The following is a 22,885-nucleotide window of genomic DNA, read 5'->3' on the forward strand; positions in this document are numbered from 1 at the left end:
ATAAGATCCCCCCTCAATCTTCTAAACGGGGAGAGCTTACAAACTCCGCACAGGCAGCAGCCAGATCAGGATTGGACCCGGGTCTCTGGCGCTGCGAGGCAGCAACTCTACAACTGCGCCACCGTGCTGCCCCCCCCCCCCCCCCACCCCCCCCCCCCCCCCCCGTTCATCAACAAGGTGCCCAAACGTCAGGAGTGAGAGACAGAAGATGAACCAAAGCATGTTTTAACATTGATTGAGTCTGTTTCATCTCTCTATGACCATGGATCCTGCTTTATCTCTGTGTTATTGCGGAGAATAATGAGAGTGATGTGCGTGTGAATGGGGAGAGAGGTTGCATTCTTAGTTGGCACATCTTTCGGCCAATAAATAGATATTTAATTGTCCCCAGCCTGAGAAAGACCAGAGACCCTCTCAAGTTTGGATGAGTATCAAAGTGTACTTGTGCAGGAGGGAACTGCAGATGCTGGTTTAAACCGAAGATAGACACAAAAATCTGGAGTAACTCAGTGGGACAGGCAGCATCTCGGGGGAGAGGGAATGGGTGACGTTTCCGGTCGAGACCCTTTTTCAGACTGATACCTATTTCTCTTTGGCAGAGATGCTTTAGTCAGAGGGTGGTGAATCTGTGGAATTCATTGCCACAGATGGCTGTGGAGGCCAAGTCAATGGATATTTGTAAGGAGGCGAATTACAGATTCTTGACTAGTACGGGTGATAGGGGTTATGGGGAGATGATAGGAGAATGGGGTTGAGAGGCAAAAATAGATCAGCCATGATTGAATGGAGGAGTAGACCTGATGGGCCGAATGGCCTAATTCTGCTCCTTGATCAATAGAACACGGTGCCTGGCCCGCTGATTCCTTATTCCAGCATTTGGTGTCTGTCTTCGGGGTTTACCAGCGACTGTAGTTCCTCCGACAGCTTTTATAGTGATCTGCTTGCAGAGTGAGAACAATGTGAAACAGGGTCGGGATAATGCACTGAATTATCAGGGATAATGTCTTGTAAAGTCATCTTAAATATAAGAAAAATAAAATCTGCAGGCGACAATTAGTTAATTAGTGACAATAGACAATAGGCAATAGGTGCAGGAGTAGGCCATTCGGCCCTTCGAGCCAGCACCGCCATTCAATGTGATCATGGCTGATCATCCCCAATCAGTACCCCGTTCCTGCCTTCTCCCCATATCCTCTGACACTGCTATCTTTAAGAGCCCTATCTAGCTCTCTCTTGAAAGCATCCAGAGAACCTGCCTCCACCACGCTCTGAGGCAGAGAATTTCACAGGCCCACCACTCTCCGTGAGAAAAAGTGTTTCCTCGTCTCCATTCTAAATGGCTTACTCCTTATTCTTAAACTGTCCCACTTAGGAAACCTGAACGGAAACCTCTGGAGACTTTGCGCCCCACCCAAGGTTTCCGTGCAGTTCCCGGAGGTTTTTGTCAGTCTCCCTACCTGCCTCCACTACCTGCAACCTCCGGCAACCACCTGCAACCTCCGGGAACCGCACGGAAACCACGGGTGGGGCCCAAAGTCTCCAGAGTTTTCCGTTCAGGTTTCCTAAGTGGGACGGGGGCATATTAAGCAGTTACATGGGGATAGCAAAGGTTTAGAGTGATATGGGCCAAACGCGGACAGGTGGGGACGAGTGTGGATGGGGCATCTTGGTCAGTGTGAGCAAGTTGGGCCGAAGGGCCTGTTTCCATCAGTATAAACCCATAACTCCCCGAGTAATGAATCAATTATTATTCGGGATAACTCTTTCCCAGGTGCCGACTTCATTACTTTTGCAAATTAAATTAGCAGCGTTTTATTTCGATCACAATGCGTGCGTCTATCGCGACAAGTCACATCACGGAGGCTCTGCCATCTGCTATATTACTTCTGTTTCTGAGTTGCCTGTGTTTGTTTGCTCAAGGCTATTCAAACAGAACTCAGGGTCTCTCCGCGGTGACCGATGGGCGGGGAGTGCCGGGGCAATTAAAGGTTTGCCGGGACGGTGCAGTCCGAGGCCGTGTCTCCGGAGACCCTGCAAAAACGTTCCCAAAAAACAAGCCACATAATTGACTCTGCCTGCAGTCAATGACAGCGTGATAATCTGAAACCCATTGCAAGCCTTTCAAGAAGGGCAAGGGGCACATTTCAGGCATAGTTTTGTCGTAGCTAAGAAGGACACACAGAGGGGCAGTTTATATACCTGCCGTTGACAGTGGCAGTCTTCTTACTTTATACAGTCAAACTGAATATTCTCCCTGTAAATCTATTTGGTCCTTAAGTGTGAATCCCACTAAACACATAAACCTTGACACCTTCCTTCAGAGGAGAGGGACTCCTGTAAAATGCAGCTATAATCGGTTGCCTCTGTATGCACCTTTAGTTCCCTGAACCATAAGGTCATAAGTGATGGGAGCAGAATTAGGCCATTCGGCCCATCAAGTCTACTCCGCCATTCAATCTTGTCCGATCTATCTCTCCCTCCTAACCCCATGCTCCTACCTTCTCCCCATGACCTCTGACACCCCGTACTATTCAAGAATCTATCTATCTCTGCCTGAAATATATCCACTGACTTGGCCTCCACAGCCTTCTGTGGCAAAGAATCCCACAGACTTTTGTTAAATGCATTCCAGACTTTATAAATGCTTGATCATCAAGCACAGTTTAACACCTTAACAGTCTACCCATTCATTTATCGTGGATTATTGTTGCGACAGTCTGATATTTGCATATGCTCGCTGGCAGTGACTGGGCAGGGATTATTTTTGGTATCTCATTTTTCTTTTATTGTTGTTGTCTTGTTATACGTTAGCAAAAGTTGTTTTATTATTTATTCTTTTCGTACAGTTTCGTACACTCTGTCTGTAACAAATAGACAACTTTACACTTTGTTATGTCCTGAAAACTAAATTAAAAAGATTTTGATTTAAAAAAAAGAATCCCACAGATTCACCACCCTCGGACGAAAGATGAACTTGCAGCCAACCAATGGAGGACACAAAGTGCTGGATACTCAACGGGTCGGGCAGCGTCTCCAGGGAGCATGGGCAGGTGACATTTTGGGTTGGGAGCCTTCTTCAGACTGATTGTGGGGGAGGAGGTGTGGGGGGGGTGGGGGTGGGGGGGGGGGGGGTTGGGAAAGAAAGTTAGAAGAGAAGGCCAAGACAAGATGGTTTGTCCTGCCCCTCTCTCCTCTAGCTTCTTCACCCCTTCCTACAATTAGTGAAGAACGGTGTGTCCTCGACTCCATGGAGGATGTTGAACTTTGTCTATGGAACTGGTGCACTACAATGCTGACAACTATATTCTCTGTGTCTCCCTCTTCACTCCATCTATTGTACTTGAGTTTGACTTGATTATATTTATGTGTGGTACATCTGATGTGTTTGGCTAGCATGCAAAACAAAACTCTTAAAGGGCCTGTCCCACTAACGTGACTTTTCAGCGACTGTATTCCACCTTCAAGCTCGAGGGCACTCGCCTGAAAAACCTCGAGCTGGATCGACCGTCAGCGATGACACGAGCACACCGTCTACACACACACACACACGCGCGCACACACACACACACACGCGCGCACACACACACACACACACACACACACACACACACGCGCGCACACACACACGCACACACACACACACACACACACACACACACACACACACATACACACGCACATACACACACACACACACACACCACACACACACACACACACACACACACACACACACACACACACACACACACACACACACACACACACACACACACACACACACACACACACACACACACACACACGCACACACACACACACACACACACACACGCACACACACACACACACACACACACACACACACACACACACACACACACACACACACACACACACACACACACACACACACACACCACACACACACACGCACACACACACACGCGCGCACACGCACACACACACACACGCACATACACACACACACACACACACGCACACACACACGCACACACACACATATACACACAGACACGCACACACACACACATGCGCACACACACACACACACACACACACACACACACACACACACACACACACACACACACACACACACACACACACACACACACATCGCAAAGGCGGGTGCCAAGGAAAGTGGGGGAGCGCTGTCTGAAATTCACGCCCGCGATGAACAGGAAGGTAAAAGACGTCTGGCACAGTTACGGTAAGCCCTTTAGAGAGCGCGGAAAATGCGATGATAAAAATTGATGGGGCAAATTACAATAACAAAGACTCACAGAGACTCCTACAGCATGGAAGCAGGCCCTTCGGCCCAACTTGTCCATACCGTCCAAGATGCCCCATCCATACAAGTCCCACCTGGTCGTGTTTTGCCCATTTTCCTCTAAACCTCTCCTTTTCATGTGACAAGACCATAAGACACAGGGGCAGGATTAGGCCATTCGACCCATCGAGTCCACACCACCATTCACTCATGGCTGATCTATCTTTCCTTCTCCACCCCATTCTCCGGCCTTCTCCCCATAACCTTTGACGCCCTTACAGTGCAGTGCCCATGTCTTACACTGGGTACATTGAATGTACTTGTCCTTTGTTTAGCTTAGCTTAGTTTAGAGATGCAGCGTGGAAACAGACCCTTCGGCCCACCGAGTCCGCACCCACCACCGATTCCCGAACACTGTCCTACACACACACTAGGGACAATTTTACATTCACACCAAGCCAATTAATCTACTTGGAGTGTGGGAGTAAACTGAAGATCTTGGAGAAAACCCACGTGGTCACGGGGAGAATGTACAAACTCCGTACAGACAGAAGTAGGGATCGAACTGGGGTCTCTGGCGCTGTAAGAGCTCTAAGGCAGCAACTCTACCGCTGCGCCACCGTGCCGGAGGTATGTTGGTGCAGTATCTTAACCTGTTGTACTCTGTATGGCTTGATTGTACTCATGTACAGTATGATTTTCACTGGAGATTACACAAGCAAAGTTTCCCGATGTATCTTAGTGCAAGCGACAATAATAATCCCGACAAAAACTGCACAGTTAGAACGGGGCACAGCCGAACGTAATGAATAGCTTTTGTTCAAAGTTAGCTATTAAAGTGGAGACGGATTGAATGGTGGCAGACATAGCAAACCAAACATCTTCAAAGAAGCATGCAGGAAAGCAAGTTTGGAATCATAAACTTTGCATCCGACCATCACTTTGAAGATTTCTCCACTCCCATTTGAGGAAGTTGGGTTGATTTTTATATATGTTTTATAATCGGCTGATTGCTTTTGCCACATTAATTGCCAGAAGATCTATTTTATTTTAAATGGAAATCTTCTAATCCCCCGACCACACCCCATTGGTACTCTGAAACAATATCATGTTTAAATTTAGAAAAAAACATTAGGAGTGACATTGTTGAACCCTCGGTTACATTCGATAGGAATTGGGGAAGATTTATTCAACATTTTCATATGACATAAACTGTCCACTCTCCAACTGTTATAATCATTTTTTTTATACTGTTATACGGTGGAACGGACTTGACGACAAACAGGGACTTAAATTGTTGAAGGTACGCAAAAAAGATGGAGAAACTCAGCGGGTGCAGCAGCATCTATGGAGCGAAGGAAATAGGCAACGTTTCGGGACGAAACGTTGCCTATTTCCTTCGCTCCATAGATGCTGCTGCACCCGCTGAGTTTCTCCAGCTTTTTTGCGTACCTTCAACAATTTAAGTCCCTGTTTGTACCTTCGATTTTCGATACCTTCGATGCTCGATTTTCCAGCATCTGCAGTTCCTTCTTAAACACTTAAATTGTTGAAACTCTTTGCTGCCCAGATTCTTTTTTTTCCCTTTAGTTTGGGGGGGGTTTTGATTTTTCGTTTTTTTTTTTTTTTTTTTTTTTTTTTCTTTTTTTTTTTTTTTTTTCTTTTTATCTTTTTGTTTTTATACATACAAGTTCTCTTGTAAACACTTAACTATATTTACATAGAGACCGGGAGGTCTATATTCAATGTGTAGTTTGACACTGGTCTCATATTTAGGTTATACCTGCCATTAATGTAACCCTGATCCCTATGTGTCACTATCACTGTAATGTTTATCATTTCTCCTTTGATTTGTTTTTGCTTTTGAAAAAAACGAATAAAAATATTTTAAAAGAAAGGAAGATTTTATATATAATGAAAATAAAGGCAACCTGGTTAAAATTCCTTCAAACACTATGAAACGCAGAGATGGAATGCCAAAGGGCAGCTGGCAGTCACGCAGTGAGAGACTATAAGGGTCGGGTCAGGTCACAAACACACTGATCAGATTCTCCACGGAATTGTTCCCGCCTGGATCTCTGCTTCGAATGATAAGGTTGATCAGTGAGTGACGGCAGAACAGTGTTTGATGTGGAATTAGTCGTGGGTTGTCCTGCGTGCAGTCTGTGCTCACTCGAATGTGTGCATGGTTGCACACGCACGTACACACAAATGCACACACGCACGCACACGACACACACAACACACACACACACGCACACACACACTCACGCTCACACTCTCACACACTCACACTCATGCATGCACACACAACACACACAGACACACACACACACACACACACACACACACACACACACACACACTCACACTCACACTCACACACAAAACAGTCACACACACACACACACACACACACACACACACACAGTCACACACACTCACTCACACACACACACTCACACACACACACTCACACACATACACTCACACACAAAACAGTCACACACACACACACACTCACGAGCACACTCACACACACTCATGCACGCACACAAACAAACATACACACAAACATAACACACACACGCACAAAACACTCATGCACACCGAAACATACACACGCACGCAGATACACAAACATACACATGCACATACACACGTGCATACACACACACAGACATACTTGGACAGGTGGAACTAGTGTACATGGGGCATCTTGGTAGGCATGGGCAAGTTGGGTCGAAGGGCCTGTTTCCGTGCTGTTCCCGTCACTCTATGACTCTCATCCAAGATGGTGGCCAATAAGCAGATATATTGTGCATAGACACAAAATGTCTGAAGAAGGGTCTCGACCCGAAACGTCACCCATTCCTTCTCTCCAGAGACGCTGCCTGTCCGGCAGAGTCACACCAGAACTTTTCTTTGGTTTAAACCAGCATCTGCAGTTCCTTCTTACACATAGCTGATCATACCTACACCTGACCCGTGGGGCAAGTAATCATTGCATTCCCTCTCTATCTGCCCCTCCTCCATCCTAGTTGTCCTGCTAGTTCCAGTCATCGCATCTATACGTCCCTTTGTTGTCACCTCTTCCACAGCCAACAATGGACCATTGTGGGCTCCACCTTTCCTTGGTCATCGGTGCCAGCTCAGCTTTGTTCTGAACCTTTTCATGTCCTTAAGTGATAGGAGCAGAATGAGGCGATTCGGCCCATCAAGTCTACTCCGCCATTCAATCATGGCTGATCTATCTTTCCCGCACAACCCCATTCTCCTGCCTTCGTCCCATAACCCCTGACATCCGTACTAATCAAGAATTTGTTTCATACCTCTAGTTTCCCTCTCCCCTGACTGTCAGTCTGAAGAATGAATGATGAATGAATGAATACGTTTATTGGCCAAGTATTCACATACAAGGAATTTGCTTTGGTGCTCCACCCGCAAGAGACAACATGACATACAGTGATAGTTAGGAATGACACATGAAACGTCACCTATTCCTTTCTTTTCCAGAGATATTGACTGACCCATAAGATTGTTAAGGGCTTGGACACACCAGAGGCAGGAAACATGTTCCTGATGTTGGGGGAGTCCAGAACCAGGGGCCACACTTTAAGAATAAGGAGTAAGCCATTTAGAATGGAGACGAGGAAACACTTTTTCTCACAGAGAATGGTGAGTCTGTGGAATTCTCTGCCTCAGGGGGCGGTGGAGGCAGGTTCTCTGGATACTTTCAAGAGAGAGCTAGATAGGGCTCTTAAAGATAGCAGAGTGAGGGGATATGGGGAGAAGGCAGGAACGGGGTACGGATTGGGGATGATCAGCCATGATCACATTGAATGGCGGTGCTGGCTCGAAGGGCCGAATGGCCTACTCCTGCACCTATTGTCTATTGTCTATTGACCATATAACCATATAACCATGATAACAATTACCATGAACAGGCACATTGAATGCCGAACAATTTTTTTTTTTCCCCGTCCCACCTGCCTGGCTCCATATGAATGATACCAATGGCCTCCACCACTTCCATGGGAGCTCATTCCTCTCTGCGTAAAGAAGTTCCCCCTCATATTACCCCTAAACTTCTGTCCCTTAATTCTTTAAACCCGCTGAGTTGCTCCAGCATTTTGTGCCTGACAGCTGTAATCCATTTAAAGTGTATCTGTGGACTGGGATCACAGCTGATATCCCGGGCTGTGCTGATGAGGTGGTGGGAGAATTCCTTGATGCTTTAGCAACCTTGAATATCACTCAACAATTGGTCTTAGTTTGGCTGTAGGTGTCCTTGTTGTATGTCATAGATCTGCCTCCACTCCCCTTGGGCATTCCTACCCAACACGTAGACAGCCGAGAATGATATTCATGCAGGAACAGGTTGGCACAACGAGAACTTGATATTGTGCTTTGGGCCTCAGTTCAATGAGATTCTCCAGCTGTAGATCATTCCCTGGACGACTGATAATGTGTCGTGCATTTTGCTTGTAAGTGGGGAGAGGGATGGACAAATCACTGGCTATTTGAGTGTTTAGTTTAGTTTAGCTTAGCTTGGAGATACAGCGGGGAGACAGGCCCTTCGGCCCATCGAGTCCGCGCCGACCAGCGATCCCCGCACACCAGTTCTATCCTGAACACTAGGGACAATTTACCATTTTTACCGAAGGCGATTAACCTACAAACCTGTACGCCTTTGGAGTGCGGGAGGAAACTGGAGCACCCGGGGAAAACCAATGAAGGTCACGGGGAGAATGTACAAACTCCGTACAGACAGCACCCGTGGTCAGGATCGAACCCGGATCTCTGGCGCTGTAAGGCTGTAGCTCTACTGTTTCTTGTTGGCAAATGTTCTGATAGATTGTCTTGCTGTCTCTCTCTCTCTCTCCCCCACTTTCACTGTCTCTCCATCTCTGCCTCTGTCCATGTCTCTCTCTGTCTCTGTCTCTCTCTCTCTTCCTCTGTCTCTGTGCAAAGTAATTTTCTTTTGCAAATATCAATGACCTCCACAGCTGGGCGACGTGATGTTGATGTGATTTGACGGCAAGTTAATGATGCCTACCTGGATCGCCGTTTGGAGCTCCGGTGCGTTGGGCCCGCCGCTCCAACATCGAGGAGCTGTGGTTCGTGGAGCTCCCAACGCGGGCGGCGCTGACCGACATTGCGGAGTCCTGGGGCCCTTTGCCGAGGGCCGCCAGCGTGAATCTCCGCCCGGCGCGGCCTTAGGACGTCGGGAGCCGCGGACCCCGGTAGGAAACGGCCGATTCGGAGGTCCAAGCCGCTGAGGTTGATTTCCAGTCCCGACTTCGGAGTTCCAACGGGCCTGAGCGGCGGGCTGCCCGTAGCGGCGACTGCGGACGGCTCCGGAGGCCCCGACTACGGGTGAACATCAGAGGAAGGTGCCTTCCCTCACAGTGGGAAACTTTTGATTCTGCTGTGTGGGGATGTTTCATGTTGAACTCTATCGTGTGTTGAGTTCTTCATTTTATTGTATGGCTGTATGGCGACCACACATTTCACTGTGCCAACTGGTACATGTGACAAATAAATGTATCTTGTATCTTGTATCTTGATCAGGAATGAAAATCAAACCAAAATTGAAAGATGACCTTTAAGGCCAAGTTATGACTCAACATTGTTGAGGACTTTGAATCTTGAAGGGTACAAGATGGTGCCACAAATGTGACAACTCTTGTGTACTGTCTCACTGTTCTTACACTCTTTTACTTGGGTATTTCTTCAGTCAGAGGGTGGTGAATCTGTGGGATTCTTTGCCACAGAAGGCTGTGGAGGGAGGCCAAGTCAGTGGATTTTTTAAGGCAGAGACAGATAGATTCTTGATTAGTACGTGTGTCAGAGGTTATGGCGAGATGGCAGGAGAATGGGGTTAGGAGGGAGAGATAGATCAGCCACGATTGAATGGTGGAGTAGACTTGATGGGCCGAATGGTCTCATTCTAATCCTATCACTTATGACATGACCTTATGAATGTACTTGTGTATAGTAGAATTTTACTGAATGGTATGCATATAAAATAACGTCACTGTATCTAGGTACATGTGGCAATAAAGAGCCAGTTGAGATGCCTTGTGTTCAAACTGGAATATTTCCTGGATGATCTGTATCTTATTAAAATAAATTGATTGCAGTTTTGTTCCTGACATTGTCATATCATTCATCTGAATTCTGAGTCAGTTGGACGCAGAACAAAGCATCCCATTTTAAAGGGAAATTATTTCTGATAGATAGCTCTATGAATGACAGTGAAGACGATGAACCATTATGGACTATTTATTCTCACAGCACGAACTCAAAATGCACCCATTCTATTCTATTGCAAATCTATTGGTGAGACCACACCTGGAGGATTGCGTACAGTTTTGGTCTCCAAATCTGAGGAAAGACGTTCTTGCCATAGAGGGAGTACAGAGAAGGTTCACCGGACTGATTCCTGGAATGTCAGGACTTTCATATGAAGAAAGAGTGGATAGACTTGGCTTGTACTCGCTAGAATTTAGAAGATTGAGGGGGGGATCTTATAGAAACTTACAAAATTCTTAAGGGGTTGGACAGGCTAGATGCAGGAAGATTGTTCCCGATGTTGGGGAAGTCCAGGAAGTGAAGGGGTCACAGTTTAAGGATAAAGGGGAAATCTTTTAGGACCGAGATGAGAAAAACATTTTTCACACAGAGAGTGGTGAATCTCTGGAATTCTCTGCCACAGAAGGTAGTTGAGGCCAGTTCATTGGCTATATTTACGAGGGAGTTAGATGTGGCCCTTGTGGCTAAAGGGATCAGGGGGTATGGAGAGAAGGCAGGTACAGGATACTGAGTTGGATGATCAGCCATGATCATATTGGATGGCGGTGCAGGCTCGAAGGGCCGAATGGCCTACTCCTGCACCTATTTTCTATGTCTCTATGTTTCTAAACCAGCATCTGCAGTTCCTTCCAACACACATCATATGGACAGACATAATCAAGGACCATTTTCATTCTGGTCATTCCCCCTTCTCCCATCTCCCACCAGACAGAAGTTACAAAAGTTTGAAAGTCCGTACCATCAGATTCAGGAACAGTTTCAGGTCACTGAACAGTACTACTGGACGTTAGGTATTGTCCCATTCACCTCTGCCCTATTGCAGATACAGACTTTGTCTACAGACTTTGTCTGTACACTACAAGATGGAGAATGATATTCTGCACTCGGTATCAATTCCCTTTGCTCTACCTACTACACTTGAGTTTGATTTGATTATATTTATGTGTAGTTTTATCTAATTTGATTGGATATCATGCAAAGCAAAACTTTTGCTGTACCTCGGTACAAGTGACAATAATAAACTTAAAACTAAACCTCAACCTAAACCTATTGAACAATCCTTCCCATAAGCTAGGGAGTAGTCCCGATCTTCCAACCTACCTCACTGCAGACCTTTGGTAGATAAAAATGCTGGAGAAACTCAGCGGGTGAGGCAGCATCTATGGAGCGAAGGGACAGGTGACGTTTCGGGTAGGTTGTTAAACTGTCTTCGGAGAGAGGAGGAGAACAAAGTAGGCATGCCTGGAGGAGATTTCACAGTGGAGTAGACAAAATGTTTAAGAAGGAACTGCAGGTGCTGAAAAAATCGAAAGTAGATTTTCCAATCTTCGATCTTCCAACCTACCTCACTGCAGACCTTGCAATTTTTCTCTGTAACTGTCATGGAAAATGAGTGTATTCTGCACTCTGGTATTTTTCTCTCTCTCACTTGTGTATGTGGCTTGAATGTGTTCATGTACAGGGTGATTTGACTGAGAACCGCACGAACAAAGCTTTTCACTGTGTCTCGGTTCCACAACAATAATAAATCAATTCCAATACCAAGTGATATCAAATGTGTCACACAATCTTATCCTGCACTAAACGTTATTCCCTTTACCTTGTATCCGTGCACTGTGGACGGCCTGATAGTAATCATGTATAGTCTTTCCTCTGACTGGGTAGCACACAACAAAAAAGCTTTTCAACAGCACCTTGCTACTCGTGACAATAAACTAAACTAAACTAAACTTAAACTAAACCAAACTAAACTTAAATGTTCTATGATATGTACAGTTTTGGTCTCCTAAATTGAGGAAGGACGTCCTTGTGATTGAGGCAGTGCAGCGTAGGTTCACGAGATTGATCCCTGGGATGGCGGGACTGTCATATGTGGAAAAATTGAAAAGACTAGGGTTGTTTTCGCTAGAGTTTAGAAGGATGAGGGGGCATCTTATAGAAACATATAAAATTGTAAAAGGACTGGACAAGCTAGATGCAGGAAAAATGGTCCCAATGTTGGGCGAGTCCGGAACCTGGGGCCACAGTCTTAGAATAAAGGGGAGGTCATTTAAGACGGAGGTGAGAAAAAACCTTTTCACCCAGAGAGTTGTGAATTTATGGAATTCCCTGCCACAGAGGGCAGTGGAGGCCAAGTCACTGGATGGATTTAAGAGAGAGTTAGATAGAGCTCTAGGGGCTAGTGGAGTCAAGGGATATGGGGAGAAGGCAGGCACGGGTTATTGATAGGGGACGATCAGCCATGATCATAATGAATGGCGGTGCTGGCTCGAAGGGCCGAATGGCCTCCTCCTGCACCTAGTTTCTATGATATTACTGATTTTCAGCCAATATAATAATTTGGATTTGTTTAATAAGTTATAGTTTGTGTGGTGTAATGAAGCTACTTCATTGTTTAGCACCATTGTTATTTTGTTTTATATATGTTTTATTCTTTACTTAACTCGGTTTTTTGTTATTTTCCTTTCTGCTAATCCACTAAAGCCCATCCATGTGTAGTGTGTGATCCCTGGCACTGTAGGGCAGTATGTTTTTCCCATCTATCCCAGATTAAAGGGGGCTGTCATCTAGCGGGACTTTCAACACAAAGGCCGCGCGAGGAGCGGCCCTGAACAGCATGAACCTTGTGAAGTGATCGCGCTTCACGGTCGATCTGAACAAGATACAGTCGGATAATGTGAAACATCTCCCTCTGCCTCGGCATGCCCGTGTCAAACAGCTTTAGATGCGGAAAGCAAACTTAAAACAATAGTTAGTCATGATCAAGGGAGATTAGCATTCTGCTGAAGCCTCGGGGAGATGGCTGGCAAATTAAGCACCTTTGGAATGTCATCAGTGTTGTAATTGAGGTGAAGATGATAAATGTCGTCTTCTTGGAGAGGAACCACTTCAGAAGTTGATCTTGAAAACTGGGGAAAAAGTAGCCTGGTGTTTCAGGGTGCAGCGGTAGAGTTGCCTCCTCACAGCGATCAGCAAGAGACCCGGGTTCAATCCTGACCACGGGTCCTGTCTGTGCAGAGTTTGGCCATTCTCCCCGTGACCTGCGTGGGTTTTTCTCCGGGCGCTCCGGTTTCCTACCGCACTCCAAAGGCGCACGGGTTTGCACCCCTTAGTGTAGGCGGGTGGAAAATAATCAAATTGCCAAGGCACGAGAGATAATACTGTAAATTGTAGGTAAACAAGGCAATCAGACTAAGAGGAGCTGGATGAATGTGATTGCTCTATTCAGACCTGGTTTGGGTTTAATGGCTTTCTAACGTGTTGGATTCTGTTTGTTTGGATGTTGCAGCTTAACATCGTGGTGCACATTGTAAATCGGTAACCATGTCACAGTGAGGCCAAACCCAAATTGGAGGGACAGCACCTCATATTTCTCTTGGGCAGGTTACACGCCAACTGTATGAACATTGATTTCCCGAACTTCAAGTGCCCCTTGCATCCCCACTCGCTCCGCCCCTCCCCCATCCTAGTCGTTACCGTCCCGGTGAGTTTCATTGTCTGTGACTCGTTTTCACCTAGCCCACATCGCCTGTTTCCTCTATCATCGTTACCTTTGTGCATCTCTTTCATTTCATTTGTTCTACACCTCCTTAGATCACCGTCTGTGTATCTCTCGTTTCGCTTTCCCCTGACTCTCAGTCTGAAGAAGGCTCTCTCCATCCACAACAAACATCACCTTTCCCTTCTCTCCAGAGATGCTGTCTGACCCGCTGAGTCACCGCAGCATTTTGTGCCTATTGTTCAAGTTGGACTCTTTCAAAGTTTGAATGCAATTCGGAAAGTTTTATCAACAGCTGAAGGAAGTTGCTGGTAAATTACCTGATCTCTGTCAGGCAGCCCCTGATCAAATATCCCAATAGTATTTGATGTGACCTTTACAGTGTGTTTTATTTTCTGAAAGGGTTACTGAGAACTAGGTCGGGTCCCTGAACGCATGTATCCCGGTCCCAGTAAGCAGTGGAGTACGGCCAGTTCACGCTCCAAATGGGAATGACAATGGGGTGAAACACTAACCAAGAACCTGACCCTTGAGGCATGTACTGGAGCAGATGGCAAAAGTGGCCTCAGGCAAATGGAACCCTACACCCTGGGATCGCGTTGGGATAATACTTGCCCTAGCTATCAGCTCACAGAGCCAAGTCATTCATTTGACTCTGTTAGGTTGGGGGGGGGGGGGGGGGGGGGGGGGGGGGGGGGGGACAGAGCAATCTAACCGCACATACACCCATCCCATTCTAATTCCGTCACAAACTACATCAAAGTCATCAAACTCCATCTTTGATCCCGAAACCCTACGAAACAGAAAAGTCTGGGAAATTACTTGTAATACGAGAAGTGTCGAATTTTGTACACCTTGTAAAAATAAAGGCACACATATGGTTACCCCATTACTCATGCACACATGGAACAAACATCAAGGTGCAACAGAGCTACAAGAGAAGGTCCTTATTCAATTTGAGCCTTTATCACTTAGCTAGCAATTCTAACCGGCAAGAGCAAATGATGGTTTTACGAACACTAACAAACTCAACGCTAACTAATGTATGTATAGCTGCTAAGATTGTCGGAGGCGTTTTTGCACCGTTCTTGCTCTGCATATAATTTTTTATTTTGTTTCGTTCAGCACGGAAACAGGCCCTTCGGCCCACCGAGTCCACGCCGACCAGTGATCCCCGCACACTAACACTATCCCACACACGCTAGAGGCAATTTACATATTACACCAAGCCAATTAATTTACAAACCTGCACGTCTTTGAAGTGTGGGAGGAAACCGAAGATCCTGGAGAAAACCCACGCGAGTCGCTGGGAGAACGTACAAACTCCGTGCAGACAAGCACCCGTAGTCAGGATCGAACCCGGGTCTCTGACGCTGTGAGGCAGCAACTCTACCGCTGCACCACCGTCATGCTCAATGCAGAAATCAACACTCAAAAGACCTATTTACTGATAGAAATGCAGTTTACTTCTTTGAAACAAAAATGCTGAAAGATTTACAATATTGAGGGGTTCACGCTTATGTACTTGAAATCATTTTGGAAATACGAGAGTGAGTATACCATTACTTCAGGTGCAATTGTAAAATACGTACAATACATTGTTCTCCTGGGATATGGGTCAAATGCAGATAGATGGGGCGAGTTTAGATGGAGCATTTTGGTCAGCACGGGCAAAGCGGGCCAAAGGGCCTGTGTCTGTGCTGTTGGTCCATGACATTATTCTCCCAATTTTATGCCGATAAAATTATCCCCAAATTATCCCAGTGGATCGCATCTTAAAGTAGAAACTGCAGCCAGGACTAAGGCATCTATCCAGTCTCTATGTTTAAGAGGGAACTGCAGATGCTGGAGAATCGAAGGTTACACAAAAAGCTGGAGAAACTCAGCGGGTGCAGCAGCATCTATGGAGCGAAGGAAATAGGCAACGTTTCGGGCCGAAACGTTGCCTATTTCCTTCGCTCCATAGATGCTGCTGCACCCGCTGAGTTTCTCCAGCTTTTTTGTGTATCCAGTCTCTATGTTTGTTGTCATTTGCATGGGGAAGTACAACGCTTTTAGCATCAGCATCATCGACCCTTCACTCTCTGTGGACAGAACTGCTGCCTTGGGGGCTACTAAGAATAATCAGAGCTTCACATCATAGTCTTGCAGTTCAGTTCAGTCTAGTTTATTGTCACATGTACCGAGGTACAGTGAAAAGCTTTTGTTACCCGATGCTATCCGATCAGCGGAAAGACAACACATGATTACAATCGAGTCACCCACAGAGTACAGATACATGACAAGGGAACATTAGTGCAAGGTAAAGTCATCAAAGTCCGATCATATATAGTCCGAGGGTCACCAATGAGGTAGGCGGTAGTTCAGGACTGCTCTCAAGTTGTGTTCGGTTGATTCAGTTGCCTGACAACAACCCGCACTGATTCCCCCTCCCACTCTCCAATCCTCTCGCCCACCCTGACCATCAGCCTCAATGGCCACACAAATCATGGTGGCTAGGGAACCGGCAGCTGATTCACCATCCACCGCCTTTTACTAAGCCAGAAGGATCTTCCCTTTTCAGATTAATTTCACAGAGCATTAAAGGGCAAAAGCAGGCTTTGTACGTGCATATGCTCGCTTTCAGTGGGCATGGGCCTTGTTAGCAATCTCTAGTCACTTGGAATTGATGTCACACTGAATCCAGTGGGTTGAATTACATGCTAATCCCGGAGATGAGCGCTTCAAATAGCACCTCGGTAACTTACAGAAAGCTGCTCGACTTCTCAGAAGGGCATCATTTACACAAAGGCCGTGTTTCCCACCAAACCCTTCCTTGTCTGACCACATAATGATCTAGGAGGTGTCACCACCTCCACAGATCAACTTGCTTGTGATATCGTTGAACATAACATTCCACTTAACTCCAGCCCAAACACTAGTGTCTTCGACGAAAGCCGCATCTTTTGCACAAACTTGATGCTTTTTTAGTTTCTAAAGGCAATTTTTTAAGGAGATTGTACAATTAATAATCGCTTTAGCGATTATTAATTGTACAATCTCCTTAAAAAATATCTACAGTTACAGATACCGATGAAGTGACTCGACCCAAAGCCTCGCCTGTTCCTTTTCTCCAAAGGTGCTGCCTGACCCGCTGAGTTACTCTAGCTCTTTCGGCCTGCAGAGTTAAGAGTGGAAACAGGCCCTTCGGCCCACTGAGTCCGCGCCGATCACCCCATACACTACCACTATCCTGCACACTAGGGACAATTTTTTTTATCGCCAGAAACCTGGGTTCAATCCTGCTGTCTGTACGGAGTTTGTACGTTCTCCCCGCAACTGCGTGGGTTTTCTCCGGGTGCTCCGATTTCCTCCACACTCCGAAGATGTACTGGTCTGTAGGTTAATTGGCTTGGTATCGTGTTAGTGTGCGGGGATCGATGGTCAGCGCAGACTCGGTGGGCCGAAGAGCCTGTTTCCGCGCTGTATCTCTGATCTAAACTAAACTAAACTAAAAGAGGCAACAACACTTTCTCTTCAGAACCTAACAAGAATGCATATTGACTATTACATACAAGTCAAGACAAGAAAACAAAGACAACAGATACATTGTCCATATTAACTCGTTATAACCTACCCCACAGCCAACAACGGACCATTGTGGGCTCCACATTTCCCTGATTATCGTTGCTTTCTGCATATTTTCCATTCATTTGTCCTAAGTACCATCCACATTTCCGTTCCCCTTTCATAAGTGATACGTTCATAAGTGATAGGAGCGGAATTAGGCCATTCGGCCCATCAAGTCTACTGCGCCATCCAATCATGGCTGATCTATCGTTCCCTCTTAGCCCCATTAGGCCTTCTCCCCGTAACCCCTCAACCCTCACAACCCCTCTCAGTCCGAAGAAGGGACTTGACCCAAAATATCACCTGTTCCTTTTCTCCAGAGATGCTGCCTGTCCCGCTGAGTTACTCCAGCATTCTTCAGTTTAAACCAGCATCTGCAGTTCCTCCCTAAACAAAAAAAATAGGTCTTCTCTCTTCCTTTTCCCCCCCCCTCCCCATTTCCCCTCCCTCTCCCTCTCCCTCACCCTCTTCCTCTCCCTTCCCTCTACCCCTCCCCCTTCTCCCCACCGCTCCTCCCCCTCTGTCCCCCTCTCCCCCTCTCTCCGTGACACAGTATAACCTTCCACAAAATGACCACATAGTCAGTTCAACATCTGTGAGGCATATTGCCAGTCACAGTAGATGATGGGGATATATTGGGTGAAACATACCAAGCAGGCGACAGCCCTTCCCTGAAAGCTTGCATGAGCCATGCACCTCCCACACAAACCACAGCACTTCCCAAGGACATTAACAGGAAGCCACAAATTAACAGCCCAGCCCAGTGCACCAAGAAGGCCAAAACACCCACCTCCACAATCCCCAGAACTATTTGTATAAAGGCTGTAACAACACATGTCCAGCCCACCCCCTGGGACTATTATTAAAACGATCCCAGTCCTCAATTAAGTTTCAAAATTTCTCCTTTCAATTCTTGTTTGTTTACTCAAAATCATTCAATTGTCCCTTTATGGGTGCCATATGGTGACTTTACAAATTAGATGTGTTGTTAATGAAATAGGAGGAACAGGAATGAGTCTTAAGGGGTTGGACAGGCTAGATGCAGGAAGATTGCTCCCGATGTTGGGGAAGTCCAGGACAAGGGGTCACAGCTTAAGGATAAGGGGGAAATCCTTTAAAACCGAGATGAGAAGAACTTTTTTCACACAGAGAGTGGTGAGTCTCTGGAACTCTCTGCCGCAGAGGGTAGGCGAGGCCAGTTCATTGGCTATAGTTAAGAGGGGGTTAGATGTGGCCCTTGTGGCTAAGGGGATCAGGGGGTATGAAGAGAAGGCAGGTACGGGATACTGAGTTGGATGATCAGCCATGATCATATTGAATGGCGGTGCAGGCTCGGAGGGCCGAATGGCCTACTCCTGCACCTAATTTCTATGTTTCTATGTTTCTATGAGTCCGCATGGCTGCTGTGAATTGTTTGCATGTTTAAGGAGGGCACAGTGGTGCAGCGGTAGAGTTGCTGCCTCACAACGCCAGAGACCAGGGTTCGATCCTGACTACGGGTGCTGTCTGTACAGTGTTTGTACGTTCTTCCCTGTGACCTGCGTGGGTTTTCTCAGAGATCTTCCGTTTCCTCCCACACTGCAAGGACGTATGGGTTTGTAGGTTAATTGACTTCTTTAAATTGTAAATTGGCCCTAGTTTAGAGATACAACGTGGAAACAGGCCCTTCGGCCCACCGAGTCCATGCCGACCCGTGATCATCCCGTACACTAACACTATCCTACACACTAGTGTATAATCTATCTATCTATCTATCTATCTATCTATCTATCTATCTATCTATCTATCTATCTATCTATCTATCTATCTATCTATCTATCTATCTATCTATCTATCTATCTATCTATCTGCCTATCTGCCTATCTGCCTATCTGCCTATCTGCCTATCTGCCTATCTGCCTATCTATCTGCCTATCTGCCTATCTGCCTATCTGCCTATCTGCCTATCTGCCTATCTGCCTATCTGCCTATCTGCCTATCTATCTATCTATCTATCTATCTATCTATCTATCTACCCATCTACTCATCCATCCATCCATCTATCTATCTTCTTCAGAGATGCTGCCTGACCCGCGAAGTTACTCCAGCACTTTGTGTCTTTTTGTGTAAACCAGCAACTGCAGTTCCTTGTTTCTAACCTTTTATGCTTACTTCACAATGGTGAGTCTCTGTTAGAATGATGTTTGCCATGAGAAGGGGATGGAATCATTGTTTGCTGTAGATGTCGTTGATTCTCACACGCACCATCATAGTGGCCACAGGGATGAGTCACTAAATGGTGACGAGCGCCATGCGAGTTCCCAGCGTTCCTGAGCTTTACAGTAAAATGGCAGTCGGAGTTCAATAGCCCACCCCCACAGCATCCCCATCCCATCTCCTATCTTCCAAACCTTCCCCCCTAATCGGGGGGGGGGGGGGGGGGGGGGCACAGTGGCACAGCAGTCGAGTTGCTGCCTTACAGATCCATAGACCCGGGTTCAATTCTGATTATGGGTGCTGTCTGAACGGAGTTTGCACGTTCTCACCCGTGACCTGCTTGGGATTTCCCCGGGTTGCTCCGGTTTCCTCCCACATCCCAAAGACGTACAGGTTTGTAGGTTAATTGGCTTCTGTAAAATGTAAATTGTCCCTAGAGCGTGCGTAGGGTGGCGCTAGTGTACGGGGAGATGGCTGGGCGGCACGGACTCGGTGGACCGAAGGTCCTGTTTCCACGCTGTATCTCTAATGTCTAAAGAAAGGAAAGTCAAACTGGATGTAAAGCACATCACCAAATCAGAGTTCTGCAATTTGCTGTGTGGCCTTTTAATCACAAGGTTCAGGAAAAGATGAAAAGGGAAATAATGATTAAAAATAATAAACAAAGAAGCAAAAAGTTCACAAAGACCATGGTGTAAATGAAAGAGGAAACCAACAGGATATTAATTTTGAAAGAAGTAGTAATGAATTACATTTATTTTTTCTTCTTGAGTTGGCTGCATTTAGTGTAGACTACTAAAGCTGTTCAAGACTGCCTCTATGATTGAAGAAGGGTCCCTGCCCAAAATGTCACCCATCCTTTTTCTCCAGAGATGCTGCCTGACCCGCTGAGTTACTCCAGCACTTTTGTGTCTACCTTCGTTGTAAACAGGCATCTGCAGTTCCTTCCCACACACATCATGCAGACGGAACACTCCCCTTCCATGGATTCCATCTACACTTCATGCTGCCTCGGTAAAACAGCAGCCAACATAATCGAGGGCCATTTTCCATTCTGGCCATTCCCTCTTCTCCCCTCTCCCATCACAAAAGTCTGTGGAATTCTCTGCCTCAGAGGGTGGTGGAGGCAGGTTCTCTGGATGCTTTCAACAGAGAGCTAGATAGGGCTCTTAAAAATAGCAGGGTCAGGGGATATGAGGAGAAGGCAGGAACGGGGTACTGATTGGGGATGATCAGCCATGATCACATTGAATGGCGGTGCTGGCTCGAAGGGCCGAATGGCCTACTCCTGTACCTATTGTCTATTGTCTATTGTCTAAAAGCTTGAAAGCCCATACCATCAGATTCAGGAACTGTTTCTCGCCCTCTGTAATCATCAGGTCACTGGACAGTCCTACTGTAAGTTAAGGTATTGTCTCACTCACCTTCACCCCATTGCCAATAGTGGACGTTGCCTCCATGTATGAAGAAGGGTCGCAGAACAAACTGTCATCCATCCTCCAGCCCTTTGTGTAACTATTGTCTATGTTTTCATGCGTATCTACAACTGTAAACCATAAACACAAAGGATAATTGTCCTGAAAAAGAATATTCATTTATTTAACTGCAATGTTTAGAAAAATTGATCTGTGTGTAGAAATTGCCTGGATATCAGGTGGCACAGCGGTAGAGTTGCTGCCTTGCAGAGCCGCAGACCCGGGTTCGATCCTGACCTCAGGTGCTGTGTATAGGGAGATTGCACATTCTCCCTGTGACCAGGTGGGTTTTCTCCGGGTGCTCTGGTCTCCCCCCACACTTCAGAGACATGCAGGTTTGTAGGCTTTGGTAAAATTGTAAATTGTGCATTGGAAAACGCTAGTGTTAGGATCAGCTGGTCGGCGTGTATTCAGTTGGCCAATGGGCTTGTTTCTGCACTGTATCTCCAAAGTCTAAAGAAAATGAATTATGAATGGTAGCAAGCGGCAAAACACGTGTTTGCTAAAATAAAATATAAAATTTGACCCTGACTTTACAAAGGGTCTTTGTAAATATACACTTTACAAATATACACGAGATATAGTCACCCTGCCCTTTGCCTCTCACCTCTCTCCTTGCATCTTGGTTCATGCTACAGATATCCATGAAGCACGTATATTGGGCTGTGAAATGGAATATCCCCCCAGCTTTGCAGCGCTGTTGACTTGCACACATTTGTGTAACTGGAGAAACCCGGGTAGTTTTTGTCTTTCGAGGCCGTACTTGGTACGAGGTAACTTTCAGCTTTGAAGTCGTTAGTTTTTAATGAGTGTAAAAGCTCACCGAACCTTTCTGGACAATCTGATATCTGGCAATTAGTCGCACTTCTGTTTGATGGCCACGCATCGCGCCCGTATATCCTGGCGACGTTCAGGAACAGTATTACGGCACATTAACGCATTCTTTGCTAATCACCTTTCATGGGTATCTTTTCCACGATCTGCTCTTACACACGGCAGTGTTTCTTGATCCCAAACACAACTATGACAACACATTGCAATACAAGAATAGTCTCATCCAGTCACACAGACAATGACTAAATCCTTCATTTAATATAAATGAACATTTAGCAACTGCAGAATATCACTTGGGCCAATAGTCAATAAAGCAGTAAAGACCCAATACGTTTCAGATAACATCGCAACTGGAAAGGGCAACGTTCACAAAACATTCAGATGGTGCTTCTTCTTGCGAATGAAACATCAACCAAAGGAATAGTTAGATCACAAGCCGGGTGTTGGGCAGCCAGGTTGTTGCCTCTGTTGGCGTCAATGTCTGCCAGGCCCTTAGCTCCATTTGGAAGGTACACAAAAAAGCTGGAGAAACTCAGCGGGTGCAGCAGCATCTATGGAGCGAAGGAAATAGTACCTTCGATTCTCCAGCATCTGCAGTTCCTTCTTAAACCCTGAGCTCCATTTGGTGGGTGGTAGAGGGGGCACCCAGAGATGACATGG

At 46.2% G+C, this 22,885-nt stretch overlaps 1 protein-coding gene across 1 annotated transcript in view; it reads right to left on the reverse strand.

Annotated features, from left to right (window-relative positions):
- Window positions 1-21,404, reverse strand: part of grifin (galectin-related inter-fiber protein) — a 64,110-nt gene extending 42,706 nt beyond the window's left edge. Inside the window, exon 1 of the mRNA XM_055651127.1 lies at window positions 21,341-21,404. The gene's annotated coding sequence lies outside the window, so the exon portion shown is untranslated. The remainder of the gene's footprint in view (window positions 1-21,340) is intronic.
- Window positions 21,405-22,885: the final 1,481 nt, after the last annotated feature.

The sequence above is a fragment of the Leucoraja erinacea genome, chromosome 20, assembly GCF_028641065.1.
Source record: "Leucoraja erinacea ecotype New England chromosome 20, Leri_hhj_1, whole genome shotgun sequence".
NCBI classification, from domain to species: Eukaryota; Metazoa; Chordata; class Chondrichthyes; order Rajiformes; family Rajidae; genus Leucoraja; species Leucoraja erinaceus.